Source organism: Choloepus didactylus, chromosome 9, assembly GCF_015220235.1.
Source record: "Choloepus didactylus isolate mChoDid1 chromosome 9, mChoDid1.pri, whole genome shotgun sequence".
NCBI classification, from domain to species: Eukaryota; Metazoa; Chordata; class Mammalia; order Pilosa; family Megalonychidae; genus Choloepus; species Choloepus didactylus.
The window spans coordinates 77,724,240-77,750,494 of record NC_051315.1 but is presented as its reverse complement, the minus strand read 5'-3'; the positions used below and the strand labels follow the sequence as shown (position 1 = coordinate 77,750,494).

The following is a 26,255-nucleotide window of genomic DNA, read 5'->3' as shown; positions in this document are numbered from 1 at the left end:
ATTATGGAATTAATTATGATGAATACAGGTATAGTCTTTCCTTGCTCACTTATGAAGCAAAGATTGTTAGATAAATTTTTTCCTGGATGTTTTGTAAACTAATTCAAAACTCAGGCACACACCTAACTCCTTTGATGACTTGAGCAGAATATTATATTCAGATTTCATTCAAATCACAGGCAACTCTGGTTAGCAAGTTCTAACAGAACTGAGTCAAAGTGAACGCCAGCCAGCCTTTGCTAGTAGCAGTGTATTCATACAGCATATGATCTGTGTCTGTTCAGGCTGCTTCTTGCTCTTGTGTCAGAATAAGAAAGGAGTGCTGCTTTCCTGGGGTGTGCTATTTGAGAAAGAAAGTAACCTAACACTAACTGCAGGCGGGGTCAGAGTGATGTAACAGGAAGCTCTGATGTTTCCCTTCTGCTGCTGATCATTTAACAATCTACAACATTTCCAATCTACTCAGAACAACCCCTCTTTCCCCAGCAGAGTATCACCTCCTGGTTTAGGATCATCAAGCTCTGCTAACTGGATCTCACCCTGCCTGCAGGATCTCATTGCCAGGCTTTCACTCTCCCCCATCTTGCCTAGGGGGAAATCTCTTCTGCGGAATCTCAGAAACTCATATTTCTTCCTAAGAATATTACACCAAGAATTTTCCTTAAGAGCTGTGTGTGGGTAAGTGCATAATTCAAAAAAGATATACTTATTCTGAATAGTTATTCTTATGTAGTTTAACAATGTTTCTACCACAGAATTTAGTTAGTGACATTGAAATACTGTTGAAAAATATTCTCATTTATTTCGCATTTTAGGAAAACTATAGCATATCTGCCCAAAATGCATATAAAATCTATTACTTCTAGATACTCTTATTTACAGTGGTATTCTAGAAAACAAATTCAGCAATACTTAAAATCTAAATGGATCAAAAGGCAAACTTCTGAACAAATACCTTTATCATGGAACAATGCCTTTTTAAGTTAGCCCTATTATTTGCTAAGCTTTATTCTAACAGCTGGAAAACATTGAGGCGGTTTTATTTTTTTTCAGCAAGGATCTTTAAACTTTCCATATAATTGGTATTTTAAAAAAAGGGTGAAAGAATAACTATTCTGGGGTCTGGGAGTCTCATTTACTCTGTGGCTGAATACAATGGACAGTTGAAAATAATCACTGGTGGACTCATCATATTTGCCTTCTATTTGTCTTTCACCTCTATGTACACATGTATCTCTAATTATTGAACTAATGGAATTTTCATTGTTTGTTGTTGCCAGATGTGATTAAGACTCCCTTTTGCAAACCCTAAATGGTTTCCACTGTTTTGGGTCATGGGGCGGGCTTCAAAGAAAACTAGAGGTAGGATTGAAAAAATGTACAGATTGTTATATATTAATCTTAATTACAAACCTCTTTAGCTAATAGTTTGTGTTTCTTCAACTTATTGGTCTTACTTTGGAAGTTCTTGGAGGAGAGTGTGATATCAAGATATCTGGGCTACAGAAACATAACAGGTTTCCTAAGTGACTATATCAGACCATTCAACAAAGAAATTAAAGTATGAATAAAAAAGAAAAGAATTCCCACAATAAAACTTACCAAAATGTTGAAATAAAGCATTTGCTAATGCTCCTTCTAATAGTACAGACTGTCCTGAATGACTTAAGAAAGTAATGTTTACTTACTTAGAGGTTGGTATAGAGACATCATAAATATGTTGCAAATTTGTCAGATTTGGGTTCAAATTATATTAGTGACACAATTTCTAGTTAATATATTTTCTTATCTAAATGAAATTATACTGTGCAAGATGCCTTTCAATGGGAGCATCCTATATTTATTTACCCCTAATCTGGCGCAGCAACAGTTGGCTAGAAAATCATCCTAATTAACTCCTTGGTAATTTTCTGCTATGAATACAGTATAATGGAGATTTAAAATAGTCTTACATTTGGGATACTTTAAAAACATTGTGACTGATTTCCTATTCCATTTCAATCTTTAATTATATTGTGTCTCCTCAATATGCATGGAAATAGGCTTTTAGAATGAGACTTTGTAAATAGCCATTAGATAATTGGGAGGGGAAATGGAAAGAACATGTTTCAATGTCTAAACCAATGCCATAGGTTAGGAACAAATTTAAAAAATAATTTTATTTTTAATTTATAGTCTTTCCTTAAAATCATATATGATATCAAGTTAATATATTTTACAATAAGGAACTCCCACGACTTCTCTAATTTTTATTTAATTGCTAGCCAAAAGACTCCATAATTTTTTAATATAATTTAATTAAATATTCATAACTGTACTAATAGTATGGTTTAAAATCCTGATTTTCCAAAAATACTGTTGAAAAACACTAGGCAACCAGGGTCATTAGGCAAAGACTTAGAATTTGCGCAAATCACTGGAAATTTGAAGTAAGAATTTGTACTACTATATTCTAAAATTTGCTTCCTTTAATGATAAGAGAATGTCAGAATATCTGTGCTTTTAGTCATAAAAAATGAACTTACTTTTACAGATGATATTTCCCTATAGCATCATAAAATAAAGGAACTGAGTCTACAGCCAGTTCTAAGTATGGAAAATTAAACAGATTGAATTATCACAGGAATAATGTGAGCCGAAATGTGTTTTACCCAAAATATTCAATTATCTTAAAGAAATATGATTTCAGCTATTGATACAGCCTCTCCTTTTTATTCTAACATATCTTAGCATGTGCCAAAATATAATTTTGTAGGTTAAAATATATAGATCTTTAGAATATGTAAACTATTCATCCTTTTTGAAAAACAACAGGAATAACAAAAATAAACAAAAATAAGAGCTAGGTCTGCAATTTTAACAATTGTTTTAAATGAATGGTCAAGGTGTACCTAGATTTGATGAGGCTTAAATAGAATCAACACTCTAGAATATTTGTAAGAACCTTTACATTTGCCTGTGTATATTATGCCATTATTTGCATCAATAGCAGCAACTGATTTCAGTAAAAGGTTCAAAATAATATTAAGACAAAAATCTTATATGCTTTATGATAAAGTAGAAAAACTCTTTGATAAATGCATAAAAATGAGCTAAACATCAGTCAATTATCATATATTTATGTTGGAAAATTACAATTTATATTTATGATATCATATATCATATTCCTAATTAAGATCATATTTGGAACCATTATAACAGTATTTTGATATTAATTTTTATCTGCATCATTAAAATTTGATAGCAACTTAATTTTTCAGGATCATCTTAGATCTTTATAGGAAAATTAACAAAATAAATTTTAAAGGTTCAAAATATGTATTCACTAACAAAACTTATTTTATACTCCATATATGATCTTGAATACAGCATGAAAAATAATTCTATTTTTAAAGACATAATGATTATGGTGCCAACTTTGCAGACAACAAACCCTTTTCAAAGAGAATGATCTGAAGTCTTCAGCTTTACTCCTTACCATATCTTTGTTTACAATTCTGAGATGCTTTTAACACATAAATATAAGCTGTGATATTGAAATGGTGTTGATGAAAGACTCTTAAATATTCTTAAGCACCTCTTAGTTCATCACTCAATCAGAATTTCAGAGATTACACTTTAAATGAACAATTAGTGCAAAGCCATTTAAGAAATTTATGGGTCTGGGTCTGATCTGAGTAAACTATGAACATATCTATTTTCTCAGAAAAGATCCCTCTTTCTCCCAAAGTACTTTTGTTTCACTATCAAATTATTTATACAACTCTTCTCATCTAATATCTGAAAATGTTCTGATGTGATTAGGTGCAAAAAAATCAAAATTTACCAAAATACTAGCTCTGCATAGTAACCAGATATCTTAATCATTTATCGATTTATTCATTTAGACAACCATTCTTGCCCAAAGTATTTCATCAATAGCAATTATTCAACTTTAATTATCTAGATAGTTTTCACACCTTAACTTTATTTTACCTACCTATCTGTTGGTACATTACTTTGAAGATGTATGGTCTTGAGTAGTGTAAAAATAAAGAAATAATAGGTAGAATGCATTTAATAGTAGAATTCAGAATATAAAGAATAAGCCAATGTGATTTAGGCAAAAAGAAGAACATATGGATCAGATATGTGATAATGAAATAAAAAACCTATTTAAGTGAAGACTCCTAAGGGAAAAAGAAACCTATTGAAAAAATAGGAAATACATTTTTACATATTCTTTACACATCTATTATAATTCCAATTTAAGTAGAAAGGTCCTTATTAAATCCAGATTATTATTTTTTCATGTCTAATTGAGATTATAGTATTATTCATTAAGCCAGATTAGGTCAGCTAATCTCTGCATTTTGCCATATTTAAGTAATCCTAAAATCAAATTGATTTATTTTTTAATTGATTAAGTTATTTTAGAAAAAATAAATATACTTGATTAATATTTAAAAACACAATAAAGAATTACTTCCTATTGTTAAAGAAATAAACTACAATCACTTGCCTTGAACTGGGTTAGTCTATGCTTATTAGGTCACTAGTATTATTATGAGATAATAAATTGCAAATATTTTCCTAGAATGCATGTATCTTCCATATTTCCTCTTAAAAGAATTTGTCTACTTAAAAGGAAAGTATTATGCAAAACTAATACACCAAAATATTGTTGTTTGAAAAAATGGTCAAAATAGCGTATTCATTTTTTAATAAAACAAAATTTATCTTTTTATTCCTTCACAGTTTTAATTAATGTGTATCTTTTCTACCTTACTACTAATTAACAGGACAAAAACCAAAACGAACTCAACCCAACAGAAACCAAACAAAATAAACTAATTCTATGGTACTGAGGTTGAGGCAATAGCTCTATATTTTATTAAAGTTGTTGGATGGAGCCAAATTCCCAGAATAGTCTTACTCGTCTTAACATGGAACTTTTTTTAAGATTAAAAAATGTTAAGATGGTACAAACTTTTGTAGAAGCCTATAGTCATTTCTCTATTCAAGTTTAAGTTAACTTGAGCCTAAATAATGAAAAACTAATATTAGAATGACACATTTAATATTATTAATCGATCTACAGAGTATAACTTCTTTAAAAATTCACTTTCAATGAAAATGTTCATTTGTTTTAAGTCTTTTTAAACACATGCCAACAAACTTATTAGCAAAGGCAGGGAAAAAAGTAACTTACGCATTTGTGTTTTAGAAATTTAGGTATAATTGTTGTTTGAAGCAATTGCCTGGAAAGGATTCATCTTAGACAACATTCCTGTTTTATGTAGTATAGAGTTTTTAAGAAGTTAAAGGACATTGCTACATTTTGAATGCTTTGAACACAATTTCCTTAATCTCCTAGTTAACTAACTCTAATACGTTGGAACTTATCAGGTTTATGTTTTTTATCCTCAGCTTTACCCATTGGTCCTAGACATCATTAGATGAAGGAGCAGCTTGGATGCATATCTTTCAATATCCCTGAGGAACAAATAGCTATGTAACATTTTTATTTACCTAAAGCACAAGAGTCCACCTTTCCCTGCTGTGGCAGGAGACTCTCCACACTGTACTAGTAAGAACCCCTTAGGAATTAGCTTCCTGTTACTGAGATTATGTAGCTGACTTTGTTGAAGGTTTGCCATGTGCCATATATGTATTAATTGCTCATGCATTAACTCATTTAATTTCTCAACAACCCTAGGAAATATGATTATCCTTGTTTGTAGATGATCAACTTCTCACAATAGTTAACTACCTTAAATTATTTACTTTTGAAAAGGATTTCCATATTATGTTCTAAATTTATCAGACGAGTCTTACTAAGGCTTTTTAATTCATAAAATTAATATATGTCCGTACTTAATGAACGAGATTCCAGCCAACTTCCTGCGAAATAAATATACATAAATTAACAGTTTACCTTTGAGTGTTGGTATAACTCAAGTATCCTTAGAAAAATGTATATATAGTATCACATTAAATGTGGTACTTTTTCAGATGAACCCTTCAAGCCAAGTTTGTTCAGAAAGAGTCAGATATTACAAGGTCTCAACTGTCTCAGTGTAAAAGACTACATGTTCAAATATAACATGCAGCTTCTCAAGCTAGAGGCCTGAATAAATTAAATAAATCTAGTTAATTGTTACTATTTTAGAATTAGGAGGCTACAGCTCATATTTCTTCAGAGGGTTTCATTATGTCTTACTATGGCATAGGTCTTGAAATGGCATATGCTTAAAAAAAAACAAAACAGATTTTTGCATATAGGCAACACTTTGCCCCTAAATACTCAAAACAATTTAGACCTCAAGGATGGTCCTACATTGTGTTCTACCTTTTCCTTACAGAACTATCACATAATGTTGTAATCATGGAAGAGAAACAGTCTATAAATGCAGTACTTAAGCTTTTCTATCTGGAGTTCTATCCAGAACAATCCAGATGTTTTAGTTCACTGTGGCTCTTCTCAATACTGAGTGACAGGTTTTTATCATTAGTGACTGTATTAGTTCCCTGACTGCCAAAGCAAATACCATGCAATAGGTTGTTTTAAACAACAGGAATTTCTTAGTTCACAGTTTTGAGATGAGAAGTCAAAAATCAAGGTATCATCATGGTGATGCTTTCTGCCAGAATATTGTAGTATTCTGGAGCTGGCTGCCAGTGATCCTTGGTCCTTGACTTTTTTGTAACTTGGCAATGCACATGGTGACTTATCTTGGCTTCTCAGTTCCATTGACTTCCAGCCCTTGGCTGCTCCATGTGGCTTTCTACGTCTCGGTTGCCTTCCCTATAAGGCCTTCAGGAATAGGATTAGGACCAATCCTGAGTCAGCTGGGACACAACCTAACTGAAGAAACCTCATCAAAAGGTCCTATTTACAAGAGTTCATACCCACAAGAATGGATAAAGTTTTAGAAGATGTTTTTCTGGGGTACATAGTTCCAAACCATTACAGTATCCATCCATATTATTTTGTTAAAATTAATTTTCCAAAATCAATTCTCTATTAAGCTAACTTATGATCAATCCATTAATGGTTCAAGAAAATGCTTTTGGAGACAAAAGAAGGTAAAAGCATTATCTAAAAAAAGATTAAAAATTATCTGTAGGCTTCTTTTAATGAGCATGGAAAGCTCTTCTCTTAAATATCCATTACCTTAACTCTCTCACTTCTCATCTTTGCTCAAATGCCAACTTCCTTTGGGGCAAACCTGGCCACTATTTAAAATCACAACATATACCTACACAACCTGGACCCTCTTGCCCATCTTCATCTATTATAGCTTGTTCTAATTTTTTCCTATAACACTAGTCACCTAAATAAAGCATCTACCATAATGTATTTGCTATATTGTTTATTTCCTGTCTGTCCCAATAACATGTAATCTCCACAAGTGCAAGGATTTCTGTTGGTTTTTTTTTTTTTCACTAACATAGCCTAAACACCTAGATAAGTGCCTGACATATGCTAGTTGCTTAAATATTGATGAATAAATGATTAAATGAATGAATTAATGTTCCTTTATTAGCAATCTCCAGTTCACAGATAATTGGATATTGATTTTATGTGATTTTGGATGCAGTATATAATAGATGCCAGGGTTGAAATTCTAAAGGTATTAGAATCAGTGTAAATTACAAAAAGAAAATACTCTGAAACTAATTACCATTTTCTTAGAAATTTTTCTAAGGTCAACCTAATATTTATCCCTTCACTGTCTTTGTAAAAGGGATTAAATTAAGATGCTTTCTGCATGTACTTAGTGTTCAGATTTCACTGAATTCCAAGGAGTAACCTATCAAACCAGGGTAAATGAGAAGATTGCCCAGTATTTTAACACAAAATGTTAAAGCATTTCCCAGATCGTCAAACAAGGCTGAAGTTGGCAGGAATTTCTTGTTGAAACTGGCAGATGTGCCAACTGTTGCCTTCCAATAAAAGCCTAATCCACTTATTGCCTTTCTGGAGGAAAGCACTAAGGAGTCTGTAAGAGTTAAAACAAAACAAAATTAAAATTAAATCACTCATAAAAAAGCATGTATGGTAAAATACAAATTCTGTTTATTTGCCAAAAAATTATACCTCTGTTTTGTAAGTGATGAGTTACACATTTCTTAATCAATAATTTATCAAACTTTTAAGTGTTGATTTATAAACATTTAAAGATAAGTTTAAAAAGAATATCAACTGTCAATGGCTATGCATCATTGTGTAGTTCTGACAGTTTTCTAAACTTAGAGCCAAAGAACTATTTTACACACACACACACACACACACATAATTATATGTAATAGAGACAATAAATTTGTATAATATATATCTATTGACATGTATATATAAATGCATTTGTGATTAAATAAAATGATTTATTTGAGAGCTTCATGATGGATCCTCACAAAATATATCTTTCAAACTGATACAACTCACAAGTTGTAACAATGCAAATTTTTCTTTTCGAACAAATTCTCTATGTGTTTGGGATTCATATAGCTCACTTTATTTTTTTTTTTAAAGCAACACTTATCACTCATTCTACCTAGAGATACCACAATTGAGTTTGTATTTTCTTCTGAGCTTAGTTATCTATCTTACTTAGAAAAACAAAAATGATTTTCTATTGAGAAAAATACTGATTCCCCAAAGATGTTTATAGTCTTCAGAGAAAATATGTGTATAAAATGTGTCAGTTGTAACTTTACTGCTACTTCAGCATATTCTTTGTTGACACAGTTGAGTGGATTTTAAATCATATGCAACAAACTAGTTTGGATTAAATAACTACCTGTCCTAAGTGAAGTATTGCTCAAAACATAAAAATAAAATTGTTAAATGATTTGTTCTTACTAACATTCTTTCTTGTTCTTTAACTTTTCTTCTTGAGCTTTCTCATTTTATTTGTTGTGGTCCTTATTGAATAGTGTAATTCAACATAAGTCCTTTATAAGGACTTGATAATAATAAAGTTCTAAGAAAAGCTATATATTATTTTAGGAATTAGTTTATCTTCAAATTATTTCTGGTATGTTTATATATAGCAAGTCAACCTAATATTCTACAACACATTTTCTTTGTTCAAGTACCTTAAAATATTTTTTAAAAATAATAAAATAAACCTGGGACAAACCATAATTTTAAAATGGTAACATTTCTAATCTGGATGGACTTGATGAAATACTAGAACAGGCATTTAAAAATAGACTCCATAAGTAAAGGCTGTAATAGAAGGCATGAGAGAATGTCCAATTCAAGTAATTTGCACTTAATTTAAGTGAAAGATGACTAATTTCTCCAAGTGAGAAGAGACCCTTCACTCTTTCTCAGTCCCAACAAAGATAAATGGGTATTCTCTGTATTCCTGTTCAGAAAAAGGCAGTGCCAAAATATTTGTTCACTCTCATCTAGATTCAGCAGAGGCACCACATCTTCTTGAGGACCTTTTCCAATGGAATGCTACTTGTAGGGTGAGGAAAGGCAATTTTGAAATCCAAATAATTGATACTGAATTATGTGCAAAAAAAAGGCTATAAATTTTAAAGTTTTGCTAATTATTATAATTTGCTCTCCTTTGCATATTGACTTTTAGAGGACAGTGTAAAATTCATACCTGTCTTAGGAGTCCTTCAGCTTTTATATTTGAGTATTAAGTATCTCTATGTCAGGACATTGATGGTAACACTAGAGATATTACTAGCTAGCCTACCGTGTGATTTCATAACCTTAAATTTTGTAATCCATGATGTGGCCCACAGGCAAAGATTACTGACCACTCTCTGACATGTCCTATTTTAACTAATTCCTAGTGCTCATTAGGTCCTCACTTCAGATGTTTCTAAAGGAGTTTATGTGCCCTCAATCTTTACATGTATCACATGTTTAAATGCACATGTTTAAAACACCACCCCACCCCAGGAATAGCCATATATGACAGTAGAGTGTACTTAACTTAGTAATTACAGTTTTCTGAGTGAAAAGACCCATATAAGACTAGAGCGAGGGATGAAATTTAAACCAGGAAAAGTAAAGGGAAGTGAACAGAATAAAGAAACGAAAAGACAGGAGGCTATAAAAGGAAATTAAGAAGTTCAATAAGACTTATTTTGTTTGCAGAGAAGTTTAGGAAATAAAATGCCGACACTGAATCCCTTCAGTTAAAACGCAGAGTTGCTTTGGTTTTAAGGCCAATGGACTAACCAAAGTTGGTGTACAGATGTTTTCCAGCTTCTTAGTTTAAAATTTAGAGTGGGAAAAAATGTATCAATTCTTTTGTTTGGGGAATAGAGTTGAGTATTAAATCTGGGATATTCTTTTTGATAAGAGTTTAGAATTGTTTATGAAGTTGTGAAAACAGCAAACACTATCTTCTGGTTGGAACTCTGGCTTCATGCTCTAACGCTTAGACCCAATCAGTCAGTACAAAAACTCGACTTTTAAGTGGAGGGTTCATGGAGTCTGACCTGATGGCACATGTCCGTCTCCCTAGGGCATTTTTGTATATTTTGATCCCAAAGTCCACAACAAATTCATGATTCCATAGTTGGCATACTGTTCTACAAAAAACGTTTTATAATTTTTAATATCTCACACACACAGAAGATTATATGTAGTATAAATGCACTCTAAAGATTCATAACGAAATAAACATCCATCTGCTTAGAATTCAGCTTCAAAGCCTAACATGCTCTTCCCTGTTTGAGTCATACATACATTCCCAGAAGTAAGTTGTTAAGCTAAATTTCTAATAATCATTCCCTTGCTTCTCTTGATGGCTTGACCACATATGTATGTGTTTCTAGGCAATATATCATTTATTTTTCATATTTTTACTTTTACGAAAGTGAAAATGTTCTGAATATGTTCTTTGGTGATTTGCTGCTTTCATTCAGCATTATGTTTTTGAGATCCATCATTGTTAATGCCTATAGCTATGGTTCTTTCTTTCACTTTGCAGTGTTCCATGTATGGCTGTATCACAATGTATTTATCCCTTCTACTGCTGGAAAATACTTGCATTGCTTCCAGCTTTTTGCTTTAACAAACAATGAAGCCATGAACATTTTTTTTACATATCTCCTGGTATACATGTGTCTGAGTTTCTTTAGGGAATGTATTTAGGAGTGGGATTAAAGGATCCTAGCAATTCAAAATGCTTGTACCAATTTATTCTACCACCAACAGTGCATGAGTGTTTTCACTGCACCACATCCTTTCCAAACTTTGTAATACTGTCAAACTTTTTAATTTTTGCCAGTATAGTGGGTGTAACATAGTATCTCATTTTGGTTTTAATTTGCATTTCCACGATTATGAATTACAGCAAATTTTGTATGTAAAACGAATTTAATTTTTCCTCTGAAACATTTGTTTCTAATTGGGTAGCAGTAACATGATGTAGTAGAATTATGGTGAAGCCAATTCATGCTTATAATTATTTAAGAGGACTATTTCTTTAGGGAAAGGAAGGAATTTCCATTTCCCTTTAAAAGCCCATCAAATACCTATCAAAATATCCTATGAAAATAAAGGGAGAGGAAAAAGTGGATAATCCCATTCAGATTTGTGTGTATGTGTGCTTTTTCATTTTTTAATCTGCTTACATAGAATATAATTTATGGAACCCACAAATCTCCTGAAAGTGATAGTGTCTTTCTTGTTACTGTTGAAAAAATTATTTCTTACATGCCAAAACATCATAGAAGGCATTGGAGTTAATGTCTTATTTACATAAATTCTCATTTTGGAAGCCACTTGTCTTTATAGCCATTAGCTAGATTTAGCCTATATATTTTTTCAAGGTTCTAATTTATTCATGATAAATACACTTATGTTTGCCTCTTTTTTTTTCCTTTTAGTTTGTTTGTTGTGCACCGCCATGGCAACATTACATCAAGAGAATTTACCTATTATTCTTATTTGCTGTATTTCTTTTCTAGATTATCAGAATTTTGATTTTACTTTCCAATCCCTTCAGCCAGTCATGCTGCTGGACCAAAATTATCTCTTTCTTTTGAGTTTTATTTAGGTGTTATCTTTTCATTAGGGCTTCAAATTATTTTCCTTGTACCCTTCCTTCTTGGGTATTAATTTATTTTTAGTACACAGTTTGGTACTGAAGATATTGATACTTTTTTGAAGGAAAGTGGTAGTAATTACATGCAATTACATGTGCTATTTTATTAATATTTGCGACACATTTACTAACCAAAATTAACTCATTCAAGGAATTTTCTGATGGTCGGAAGTATTTTTGTTGTCTAGTTATTCCAAATCACCAAAAGGGTGGAAAGATTTTCTCATAGAATTTTCATCTATGATGAAAAAGGAAATTTCTAGACCCATGAAGAAAAAAAAATAACACTTCTTGGTCATTTCTATTTCGAGTGGCATTTTCTAGTGAATTGGGAAAATACTCAAAATAAACTTTAAACCTTCTGAATTCCATATGTATGCCAATAAAGACTGAGACTGAAAATAATTTATTTTTCTCCAAAATAGATTGCACAAAATCCAGATTCTAAATATATAGAGTTTCAGTTAATATACAAATACACATCTCTAACATGCCCAGATCATATCCTAATTATAAGATATGTTAGACAATTTTTTAATGAAAAATAATGTCATTAAAATATGAAGGTATAAAAATTTATTTGGGTTCCTTTTTTTTTTATTACAGAGTAACTCAAAACGATTTTTGGTTCATAAAAATTTTATTGCAAATATCACTTTTAATAATAAACTTTCTTAACATTTTTGAGTTTTCACATAAAGATCCCAACTGACTTCATATAAATCCTTGGCAATAACCTCAGAGATTATTGTTTGCAGTAGCACCAAATCCATGATCCATAAAGGTTAGCAGTTTTTGAATGTAAAGTTGTCAGTAACTCCCTACATTTTAAGTAAAGTTAAATCTTACTATGATTTAGCCTCTGACTCCTTCTTTGACCAGATCTCTGATTACTCTTTGCCCCTCATCCATTCTGCTTTCATCACATTGACACTCTGTTCCTTGAAACAGCCAAGTTGTTCCTAATTTAAAACCACTGACCATGTCATCCTTTCTTTCAGGAACACCTGTCTCCTGAACTTTAGGGCTTGCCTCCTCACTACAAGTTACTGCTTAAATGCCACCTCCTGGTAGAGGCGCCTTCTGACCATTCTATCTAGGATAATCCATGTAATCCCTTAGCCTGCTTTGTTCTTCTTCGTAGTATTCATTACCCCATAAGTTTATATAAGATTTATTTGTTTATTGTTTGTTTTCTACACTATAGCATAAGCTGCACAAGGGCAGGGGCTGCCTTATCCCCAGTACATAGATCAGATCCAGGTATACCTAGATTTCAACTCTTTCCAGTGCTAAGCTCCTCTACAAGAGGGATCATTTGCCTCCACCAGGTACCCCCTGTATCCTCTATTTTTCAGATATATATTTTTCAAAACCAAAATTTTTTATTATTTTCAGGTAGCACGGTGACAACTTAAATGTGCCTCTCCTCAACTACCCACTATTATGCACCATTTAAAACACATACATTTATGATTTTAGCAAAGGAACACACTCGTATATAACTTTAAATTATTAAGTTCTGTAAAATCCCACTATCCACCAGTAATGCCAAATTCACAGGAATGTTCTCTTGTCATCCAGGGTCCTACGATGACACACCAACCTCTTGTGCTGCCTCCTGTCAAAACTTTGGATGTCCCCACTTTCAGGTATTGCATATGTGACAAAAGAACATTCTTGATGTAATGAAATAATAGGTTGGATGACCAATAAAACCAAACATAATATGAATAGGTTAATAAAAGTGAGAAAGAGATTTCACAGGAAGATATTTAGCTAGTTTCTAAATAAAAGAAATCCTTGAAAGGCAACTGAATAAAACGCTGATAAATAGGGAATTGTAGATAACTGTCAAACTCCTGAAACAATTTCCTTGGGACCTTGGTGTGTGGATTTGGCTCCAATGTTCTTGTTCCCTTGGGCAGAGGACAGGGAATGTTAAATTAACTTGAATGTCTTATAGTTTGGTAAGATGAGTCATAGACATCATATATAATCATAGAATAATGTCTGTGGCAAAACATATATATGTATATGTATATAAATAAAGAGGAATTATTTTAATATAAAATGACAGGCCTAGGTTGGTTGTTTAAACTAAATTCCTTTCCTTTGTAGAGGAATGTAGAACTCTGTAGGGTTTTTTGTTTTCTGATTCACATAGTCACTCTTATTTGTCTATAAATAAGTCTGAAACTTTCCCATTGTTGGACCATAAAAGGATACATTACTAATATATAAGAGAACAGGAAAATGAGGGAGGGCTGTTTTAAAAGTTTTATCAGCTCCTGCTATTATTTTTAGAACTCCCTAGCAAAGCAGTTTCAATTTCAATCCTGGGCATTAACTGGAAACCTAAGGACATTAGGATATAGAGGATAATCAGTGTTCAAATAGGTTATCAGATATTCTTTTGTATCTAAGAAATAATCACCTATATCTTTTGGAATCATTTGCACACAGTTATAAAACATGGTTTGACAGGTTGAGAAAGTTCAGGAGAGGGGAAGGTTATTCCTCAATCCCTTGGAGATGGGAATCTTTGAAGACGTCTCGGGGAAATGGTATTTAAACTGGGCCATAAATATGTGTAGGCTTTGGTAATGTACAACCGACTGGGAAAGGTATTCTGGTAGATAGGAAGTGCCAAAGCAAAGGCAGAGAAGTAGAAAAGCATGAGATAATTAGATAAGTGTAGAGTAGTAAGTGGTATGGTTTGACTGCAGCGAGGAAGAAGTTGGAAGATCAGCAGGGGAGGGTTGGGAAAGGCCTTATTGCCTCTGGAAATAATGGCAGCATCAGAAAATTTGCTATTTTATTTGAAATACAGGATCTACTAGCTGAAAACAACAACAACAACAACAATAAAAAACATGGTTTGAGAGTGTTAATGGAGAATAGTGGAAAGGTCCATTCACCACAATTCAGATAGGTGGTCAGTGATTGTTTTGAGCTCTGGAAAATTCATAGAGCTTATTCACTTGAGTCCAAAAGAGTATGAATTTCTGAAGGAAAAATTCATGAGGAATGCGGTAGAGGGAAGTACTCAGTACAAAAAGACAACACTTGAGGAACTTAAGAGATTTGGGAACTTTATGAAATACTGCCCTCCTTTTGATATTGTCATTGATGGGCTCAAAGGGGCTAAAATGTTTCCTAAATCTCATGAATCTCGAGTTGTGATACTCACATGTCGTGGCAGTGTTACTGGAAAGTAATGTTGGAAGATTTGTGAAAGCAATGAGAAAATGTGTTTTCTGTGGAAAAGAAATGGATCAATGAGATCCCAAGACCTAATGTTTAATTTTGTGTGCTGAAATTAAGGCATATATAAAGACTCTTGCCTTCCTAGTCACGAAGTTACCTCTTAGGAGGACTGTTCAGTTTCTTTATTGAACACATTCTAACCACATATACATGCAGACATTACTTTGCAGATGGATGTCTTCTTATTTATACTTAGCATATAGTACTAGGCCAAATAAATGTTAACTGTGCAATTATAATTACATTTACTGTGCTATTCCTAGAAAACAGAAGTACTTTTACACTGAAAACTATTTTAAAATTCAGTCATGTATCATCCTAATAAACTAAAACAGCATAATACGACCATACAGATAAAAGTAAGATAAATTATTTTATCTTCAGTTCAAAGCTGGGTGACATAATTCCTTCTTCAGTACTTAAGCAGTGATTTTTCAATTCCCAAGAATACTGCTAGACCCAAAAATAGACCATCTATAATTGTTCTTTGCCCCACAACATGCCTCTGGAAACTCATTATTGTTGTTTTATCCTTTTATGTATTAGCTTCCTTTGTACGTTACATTTCATATGAGTCACTATTCCTGACAGCAAGGTTTGCAAACTCAGAGTACCTACTTATATCTGACAGCTGGAATTTTCTTCCTGAAAATTTTTTTGTGAAGCAATGCCAGGTCAATTTTTATGAGGCCCCAATTTTGCTTAATGAAGTTACATAAGTAAGAGAATAACATGAAAGAATATTCACTCACTAGAAAGAACTGGTTTGTGCCATCCATTATCTGCTTATAGTGGTAATGTCCTTAGGTGGAAATTCAGATGATTTGATAAGATTCTTTCTAAGAGTCTTTCCAACTTATTAATTATAACAGATATTTGATAGTTTGAAGAAGACAAATTGAAAGTGAGGTGAAAATGAAAGGTTCAAATTTAAACTGCTTTTGTTTCATTAACTTGAGCTCACAGTACCTGTAGAAAATTAGTAAGATTTTTTGTGAGAAGCTAATTATTTTTATTTCATTTCTAACAGGGACAGTTTAAAGGGAAATGAACTTAAATTCCAGCAAGAATGAAGTTGAAAAACCATTTCTGGGGAGATTAAAAAATATAACTGAGAACCAGTTTGCAGTTTGCTATCATATTAGTTTGAATCATATATGGTTTAATTTTAACTCATTAAATGGAGCATGGAACTGAGATTTAGGAGACAGCATTCCTAATCCTAGTTTATCTACCACTACTGGGGAATATAAAGCAAATCACTAAACCCTCCTGAACTCCTACCCTATATTTGTTAAATAAAAAGGTTATACTATGACTTTTCAGATCATATCCAGCTCTGAGATTCTTGAATCTCTGACTATAACTACCCTGAATTAAAGATAAGAGGCAGAAATCAAATATCATCTGGTGCTCTTTGTAACAAATTATATGATTTGTAATCATTTATTTCCTCTAACTTTAAAAATTTTTGCACTGCTTTATGTAATATATATTCAGCAGACTCTGGAACCTGACAGATGTGTAACAGGTGGGTAAGAGAAAAAAAAAAGAGCAATGCCTCTGGCTTGACAATTTTGGCAATGGAGGGGTATGTTTCTAGTTATCACTAAAGCTTAATAATCTTGCTGAAAGATCTGACTCCAAGATAGTAAAAATATTCACTTATACATTTCTAATAATTCAGTAGGCTTATTTTCACATTTGAATCTTAACTGAAATTGAATCTTGGATATACAAATTTCCCCAAAATGGATGGAGAGTTGTATCAGCACTTTTCATTAAAGATCCCATCCCTTTTACTACTGACTTGAAATTGAAAGTTTACCATTAACTGAAATGTTTTGTATTCTAAGATCCATTTGTGTGTTGCTGTTGTTGCTTATTTGTTGAAATGAACTTTAGAATTACCTTGATTGCATTAAATTTATAGATTATTTGGGGAACAATTGAGCATCTTTATAATTTTTAGTTTTCCATCTATGATTACAAAATGTCTCTTTATTAAAAATTTACTTTATTTCTGCCACAAGAATTCTATATTTTTCTTCAAAAAGGCTCTAGACAAGCAGGGAAAGGGTGCCTTTTTCTTGAAAGTTGGCTAAGAGTTTCACAAGGGTGCAGGAGGAAGGTTTCCCAGCAAACAATATGAATAGTTCAGGGAATCAGGAGCAAATCAGTTTGGATAGAACAGTGGAAAGTAAATTAAGGTAAACCTGAAGAAAAAGGTAAGTTTTCCCATAAGTTAATGAAGCTTAAGCTTCAGGGATTCTTGCTTGCCAAGGGCTCCTCTGGAGTCCTATATACTCGATTTAGTATTTGTAATTTTGCATGTGAGTGCCTAAGTGTGTGTATATGTGCGCCTATGTGTTTATTTTCTCCAAAACCATGATATGTTAACTCCCCACGGTATTGCTGACTTGGTAACCATATCTCATTGGCTAAGAAGCTTAGGGAAAACAAGGAGCAAAGAGGGTGCTGGTATGTCATAGAGAAGAACTGGCCTCTAGGGACTTGCCCAGTTTGTCATCATATCTCCTTCTGTCTAAGCTTTTGATGCACGCAAGTTGCAGAAATAGATCAGAGTTTGGCCACATCTGTACAAGCACAGGTTGAACTGAATCTGAAAAAAATAATTGAAGCTCGCCTGAAATAAACTCCAAAGTCCTCCCTAATTCTACCTCTTCCTAGTCACTTTGGCTTATTGTTTTATCTCCATAACTGAACAGTACATTTCACATTCAGTCTTCCATTTTTTAATTTTTCATGTGCATGTTTCTTATCCTCTAGCTACAGTAAAGAAATGTCTATAAATAATAACTACTCTAATTCTCTTAAATTCTCTTAGTACTACTCCTCATACTGCCTACTACATTACAGAAATGTAATAAATATGTGTTTAAATTGTATTAAAATATTCCAGAAAAATTCTGCCTTTAGTGTTTTGAAATGTGCTTAATATATCAAATTCATGAATAGTTGTCTTACCATCCTTTATAAATTTTTAGCATCATGTTTTTATTACTCATGGTTTAAAATAGGTATACTACTATTTGAAAAGAAGTCATAATTAATGACCTAGAGACCATACTTTTAAAGAATCAGATTATGTATTTTCCAAATAGTGTTCAAAAATACCTATTCCTATGTTGCTGTATATTGAGCAGTGTTTCTGATAAATAGAATTCAAATATAAATTATGGATTCTACAAAATGAGTACAGCATAACAGAAGAAGAACTTGTCATTTACACCAGCACTGAATAGTTAACATCATTGCAACTTTTGTCACCATAATTTATGAAGGGGAAGTTAACACTTCTCTTAATGTTATGGTTTAAATCTGTGCCCTCAAATTAACAAATCTTCAACTTATCAATGTCTTGTAGAAAGGTCTCCCAAGACCATTATCTCCCAAGATAAATGTAACATATTTTAAATAAAAGTACAAGAGGTAAAAAGTACTTCAAAAATGAATAGTATTTTATCTCACATGGCTATTGATGGATTTATTGAATATATAAAGGTGATCTTAAAGTTTACACTATTTGAAATTCATGTAAGTTTGCTGCTTTACAATCACCCATGGCAAGATGATAATTAGAAATAAAATGCTTTACGATTTCTAATAAAAATCTTCTGCCTTTCTTACATGGAAATGGTATTAATTTCTATTAATGAACACATTTTGAATTTATTTTTCTTGTAGCAATGGTAAATACTTATTCTCATAACAAATCATTTGTAAATAACTAGCAGTGGCAAGTACTACGCTGACTGTAACACACCTTAATATCTAACTAGGATAACAGACAAGTACACAAACATTTTTAATAAAAGATGTATGTTTGGTGGGTGCTATGGGAAAACATAGAAGAGTTCCTTCTATGTGGTAATATATAAAGTGATCCATCTACTTTCTCCAGAAATTTGGAAGCAAATAACCAGGGTTAGAGAGGTACAGTGTTTAGAGATTTGGCTCTAATGCAATGCAACCAGCTTGATCAAAATTGATGCCTTGGTCACACTAGCAAACAATAACTATGACCAAAAATCTGAAGCTGGCCTCTTTTTTTAAGATAATGTATTATTTAAAGATATAATAATATCTAGAGATCCAGAGTTTTGTTTGCACGGAGATAGTATATTCTATTGAGGCTATAATTCCTATCTTCCTTTTATCCACATAGAAATGTAATTCTTTTTTTTTTTTCTTACTTGAAGATAGGAAGAACAAATTTCTTGAATAGTGTCTTAGAATCTTGCACAGTTGCCTAAGATTATTTACTAAATAAGTCTTGTATTTTGAGTGTGTTCATGAAGCAGAGTTCATGAATAGGGAGTTGTTTATTGCCTTTTTGTTGTCCTAAAGAGTGTAGCACAGCTTTTGAAAGCAGTTTTGTTGGAATGTAATTCTCTATTGTACTTGTTGAAAAGAAGAATTAATGTCTTGGATGGTGACTTAAAGAAGTTCTGAATTTTCATTTTATTTACCTAAACACTCCTATTGTATTAATATCGCAAATAAGCCAACAAAGGGATAAACTCAGATGAGTTTACGATTCAGACAAGCTCTAATATTCTAGAATTCCACTCATAAATTAGGTATCAGCAGGGACTGCGCTACACCTTGGAATCAATGGGGAAAGGGCCTTGACACTGGCCCTTCCATGACCTGTAGAAGTACATAGCTCTTCCAAACTTTTCGTGGCTTCTCATGGTGCTCAATAGTCACCGTCTCCTCTTGCCTTTCTTTGCAGAGACAGAACCTGATCGGTTACCCTACCACTTCAAAGTCAGTATTCTTTAATAGTGTTGAATATCCCCATAGAGGAAAGACTAAATGCTTCAAAGGAAGGGCACAGAAGGAAAACCACTTTTGGCATCTTCTCCCATAAAATATTTTTGGCTCCAAACTTATATATCCCACTCAGCAAAATAAAGCATGAACCTAAATATAATTACCCCTTCAATATCTAAGTATTATTACTTTATCTGTTCCTTTGAGGTCTTATCATCAATGCTAACAAAGTCTAGCAGTGTACTGTCTCACCATTAAGAGATCTCCATTTTATTACACTTCCTGTAAAATTGTTATATCCTTTGTACATATGCTTCCCTGAAACCTCTGTGCTGGCTCACCCTTAATCAGAGTCTCCTTTAGTGCATAAAGTTGTTCTACTTTGTATTGATCCCAGAAATAGCCCTTTCTTTGACCTCCATAGAAAATTCCTCCTACACAAATTCCTTTAGAGCATAGTAGACTTCTTCAAAGATTTTCAGAGGGGAAGATTTCGGAGAGGTTCACATAATAGCAAAGCAAACAAGTCAAAGAGTAGACACTGACATTCTTAAAATGTCACTTGGTCCCCCCCATAATCTATTTCGAGCCTCTCTCCATTTTTTTTGGCTCTGCTCTGCCTTCACTCCTTCTTCCTTTTTGCCAGTCATTTTCCTACTTTTCTTTCAGAAGTTAAAGCAACACATTTTCTCACCTTGACCCTGGAGGGGAGATTTCTTCTGATATTTTGGCACCTGCTAATATTCATGAACAAGAGCCTGCTCCACATCAAGTGGGGTTTAATGTATTTAACAGCAACAACAAAAAAATTCCCTTCCTTAAAAGGAATTCTGATGCCAGTGTTAAATTAAGATAACAATTATTTAATGTGTAGCTAGCTAGAAATAATTATTGAGATTTAATAGGAAGCACATTATATGAAGTACAGAAACAAATCAACTTTCATAAAATATTTAATTCTCATTTGTCTCTTTTCATTTTTGCTTTATATTAAAATAGGATTTATGTCTTATTCATTTTTCTGTATACATTGCCCAGCATAATTGTTCTAAAATACAAAACATTTTATTTTTGGTAGAGTTGAATTTTATCCTTTAATGTCTTAAACTTTTCTCCAGATCTACAAACTGGGATATGCATACTCTTAAGGGATAGACAAGAACAGTTTGTTTTACAGCAATCAATTTCCAGATGCTCAAGCTCCATTCTACCTCTTCCTATAACTGATCTGCTTTGCTAAAGTCACAGCTTCAGGCCAGTTCTGCTCTGCTTTTCCACCTCACCTTTCAGTTATCCTTTTCCTTCTTTAAACGCACACACAAACATTTTTTCACTCATTCTGAATCTTACTACAATGCACTTCTACAAGGTGTAAAAATCTCCCAAGTTACAAATAAAAAGAAAATGGATATATTGATGTTTACCAAGCCTTCTTTAAATAGAGCATATGAGTTCAATGCTTCCTTCAGCTCATTCAAGGATATATTTCTAAAATAATTTTATTTTTGTGTTTAAGAATTATGCATCAGAGTTTCTAATTTATTATGTTTTAGTCTGGAGCACAGACTAGAGGCAAAATGCTTGGGTTCAAATCCTACAGCAACCACTTTTTCACTGCTTGGTAAAGTTAAATTAACTTGTACCTCTGTTTCCTCATATGTAAACCTGTTTTTTATAAGATAACCATAAAGTCTGGGAACTTGGTGTTATTTTTCATGTATTATAAGTAACATCAATAAATTATTTTTATATATTATTTGTGCTTCCAGATTTGATGGTCACTCTTTATATGAATAGATAGATATATCTATACTTAAGGGTAAGTATTTAGTGCTTAGATCAGTGTTTGGAATTTTGTAAGCCTTTCAAAAGGGTTAGCTACTATTATTATCAACATTATTACCATTATTTTTAATAAATATTAAAAGGACTTTTTTAACATTCATTTATAGCCATTTGGAAAGGAAATCTAAAAAATTCAATTTATGAACATATTTTGTTGCATAGAAGTTTTTGAGCTAAGAAAGCCTCACTGAAAATTTTCACGAGAAAAGATTAGGAGGATTTTACAAAGTAGCAATGCAAACTACTTCAAAAGAAAGAGAAGATAACACAGGACAGTTTTTTGAAATGTCAGCTGGTCACCCAGTGATCTATTTCCATCTTTTTCCATCTATGTAGCTCCACTCTGCATTTACTCTCTTCTTTTCCTTTATCATGCTTTTTCTCCTGGCTTTCTTTCAGGTTATCATTTAAAAGAATTTGAAACATAAAAATATATTTCAACAGAAGACAATTCTGTTGGGAGGATGGAGTAGGTGATAGAATGGAATATAATTTCAGGGAGACAAAGAAATGAAGTAAAATTTCCAACTGTTAAGAAAGCACATTCATTTATTTTTAAACCAATGTGGTAGATATTAAGTTCTTCTTGTATTTATATTTTATTGGGAACATTCAAAAGAATGATATAATTCTTATAGTTTAAAATGTCAACATTTGAAATGTACCAATAATTACATGCTTTACAATTTAGCTGTCAACTTAAATGGGTGACATTTCAAAATTTCTTTAGAGTGGGTGTCAACAGAAAAGTTTGAAGAAAAATGCTCTAGACAGGAAAGTTTCGTTCATTTTAGCAGTCTCTCCCTCATGAGAAATATACATTCAAGAAGTTTATCAAGAAACATGCATATAACTTTTCTTATCATGAAAATATGATTTTATAATACCATGCCTTCATTACACAGTGCACTAGTGACCAGAAAAACTAACCTCATCTTCCAAACTTGAATTACTTACAGAAGAATAAATTGGACCTGGAATAGTGTGACTTAATATCATACATACTGCATGGAATGTGCTGTTGGTGCTACTCAAGCAAATAAATATAAGGCTTTGCAAGCAATGGGTTGGTAGATACTAAAAGGGCATCCTTTTATGTTCTTAAGGATAATACATTGTACGGAGGTTAAGAAAGATCCTTTGCAGCTGGGCTCTGTAATTCTAAGGGTAATAATTTATATTATATTCATGACCTATGATTTTTAACAAATAGTTTTCTTTTATTTTGAAAATGAAGAACATTATACATTAGCAAAGCATAAGAGGTTGTCATTTATGTCATTATGTGATGTGGGAAGCGCCACAATCTTTTTTCAAGACGGATTGCCCCATGAAATAAGCAATCATTTGAACAGAGGATGCCTACCTGGAAGAGGTTTTGTCAGTTTCTGAAAGGGCTTTCTGTGGGAGAGAACAACCCAGACCTACCACTAAGAATTAGATCCTTCTGGTCTCAACCAGAGTCCATTAGACCCTAGCTGAATTCAAATAATCAATGGGGTGAATATTTCCACTATGTAGAAAAACCCCACATTAAAAACAAACAGACAACATGTTTTCTGCATTTAAATGATTTATTATTATTCCATTTGTTTTCCATTGTGTCTTTCAGGTCTTCCTTAAGCTTCCTAATGCTTTCCAGGTTAATTAGTTATCTTTTATGGAATATATCAACTTTGACAAAATCTTTCTACTTCCTAAAATATGAAGACCCCAGTATGAATATGACAAAGTCAAATTTTAAATCAGGCTGTGTCACAATTAATTTATACTTATTGGTTTTCCAAATCTGCCAGTTCTTAACTTCTAGACAGTTCTTCCTAAATGTCCATCTTTATACCTTTCCAGGGTTATCTCTTTTCTGTCTATATTACTCCATCATTCATGGGTTACTTATAAATGGCAAGATAGGCAAGACATTCCACCTTGTGGTTGTTGCATTAACATATAGAATCCTGCTAATTTATTTTTCAATATATTATATATATATATATATATATATATATATATATATATATATATATATGTAAACTCTTATTAAAACCAAATAGAAACACTTCTCCTTATTTTGCTTCCTTTGAAAATGAGCAGATTTCCACCTCAAGTAGTAGAGAGAGAAATGCCTTGAAGAAACAAAGGGTTTATGAAGAAAGCACAGTCATTTACTGCATTTTTGCAGGAAGTTCCTGCTGTAGCTAAAAGTTCTTTGTTTTCTCAGACTGCTGTAGGTATAAACCCAGGGAAAACCCAACATAAATACTCACAGCTTTTAATATGCTGAATCTAAAGCATTGCTGCCAATGAAAAACAGACCTTGATTTATAGCAAAGTAAAGCTACAATTCAATAAGCCTGGCAAATAGATGTGCCAACAATTAGTTAACTCAAGCAAGCCTTTAGAACCACTCTTATTTTTTCATGGCACCAAAGTCTTTAGATGAGAATTGAAAACTTCTTCCAATGTTTTGTCTACATGATGTCAAAGATCTACTAGACCTTAACTAAGAGAAATATAAATAACCAATAACCAACCATCAATTCCCATGACAAAAAATTACTTCACTGAGCATAGCTATATTTTTTAATTAGACTTGACTACTGTTAATTAGGCTTTAAACAGGAGAGTCTTATCTATAAATAAAACATGTGGTTATGCAGAATTTACTTTTTTATTATTTCACACACAGGGTAAACTTGTTTTTCACATTTACTATATAATTGGTGACAGGTGCTAACTCCAAATCATTGGATTGCATTTTACAAAACTTGCTAATTTTTTTTAATTTTTATTTTTAAATAATTTCAAACATATAGGACAGTTGCAAATGCAATACAAACCCCATACAGAGAACTCCAACAGCCCCCCACCCCCAGATATCCGTATCTACCAATTTTACATTTTGCTACCTTTGCAGTACCTTTCTCTTTCCTTCCTTCCTTCCTTCCTTCCTTCCTTCCTTCCTTCCTTCCTTCCTTCCTTCCTCTATTCCTCCCTCCCACCCTCTTTTTTTCAACTATATCTATTATCTTTCTATCAATTATCTATATACCCATTTATCATCCTCTGAACATTTGAGAGCAGGTTGCATGTATCATACTCCTTGAACTCATAACACTTCCATGTACATTTCCTACGAACAAGGATAGTCACTTATGTCATTAACTTAACTGCAGTTAATTCAAGAAAATTAATATGGATATAAACCTTAAATTCTGTTCTATTTTTCTTTATGCCCCCTTTGAGCTTTTCTCCTCCATTCTTAGATCCACTCCAGTATCATATATTGCATTGATTGTCATTAACTCTCAATTAACTTTTTTTTAATTAACTATATAAAAATTTTTTTAAAAGATATACAATAAAAATCATTTCAAACAAACCATAACAAAGGAGTAAGAAAATGACAACTAACCTATAATAACTACTTTACTTCCAACATGTTCCTACTCTACCCCAAGAAAATAACCTAATATAGCAACATTTCTGTGAACTTGTTCCCACCATACCCATCAGAAATTAACAAACCATAGTCATTCCTGGGCATTCCCAGAGCATTAAATTTACCCACAATAGCTTATCTGTTCTTATTGGGTTATCATTCACCCTTCATTAATTGCTCTCTATCACTATTTCCCCTACATTCTACATTATAAACCATTTATTTGAGGAGTGTGTTGTTTAACCTCCAGGTGTTTGTGAATTTTCTAAGTCTCTGATGGTTATTGACTTCTAATTGTATTCCATTGTGGTCAGAGAATGTGCTTTGAATAATTTCAATTTTTTAAATTTATTGAGGCTTGTTTTATGTCCCAGCATATGGTCTATTCTGGAGAAAGTCCCATGATCACTAGAGAAGAATGTGTATCCTGGTGATTTGGGATGTGATGTTCTATATATGTCTGTTAAATCACATTCATTTATCAGATTGTTTAGGTTTTCAATTTCCTTGTTGGTCTTCTGTCTGATTGATCTACCTATAGGAGAGGGTGATGTGTTGAAGTCTCCCACAATTATTGTGGAAACATCCATTGCTTCCTTTAGTTTTGCCAGTGTTTGCTTCATGTATTTTGTGGTACCATGATTGGATGCATAAACATTTATGATTGTTATTTCTTTTTGTTGAATTGCCCCTTTTATTAGTATGAAGTGGCCTTCTTTGTCTCTCATAACATCCTTGCATTTAAAGTCTATTTTATCTGAAATTAATATTGCTACTCCTGCTTTCTTTTGGCTGTAGCTTGCATGAAATATTTTTTCCATCCTTTCACTTTC

At 32.5% G+C, this 26,255-nt stretch overlaps 1 protein-coding gene across 2 annotated transcripts in view; it reads left to right on the top strand.

The window, feature by feature from the left end:
• Positions 1-429: 429 nt before the first annotated feature.
• The window catches only part of CALCRL (calcitonin receptor like receptor), a 105,621-nt gene continuing 79,795 nt past the window's right edge, over positions 430-26,255 (top strand). The window contains exons 1-2 of one of the 2 annotated variants that reach the window (XM_037849403.1): positions 430-678; positions 13,653-13,720. The gene's annotated coding sequence lies outside the window, so the exon portion shown is untranslated. The remainder of the gene's footprint in view (positions 679-13,652; positions 13,721-26,255) is intronic. The other variant, XM_037849404.1, reaches the window with a different exon arrangement.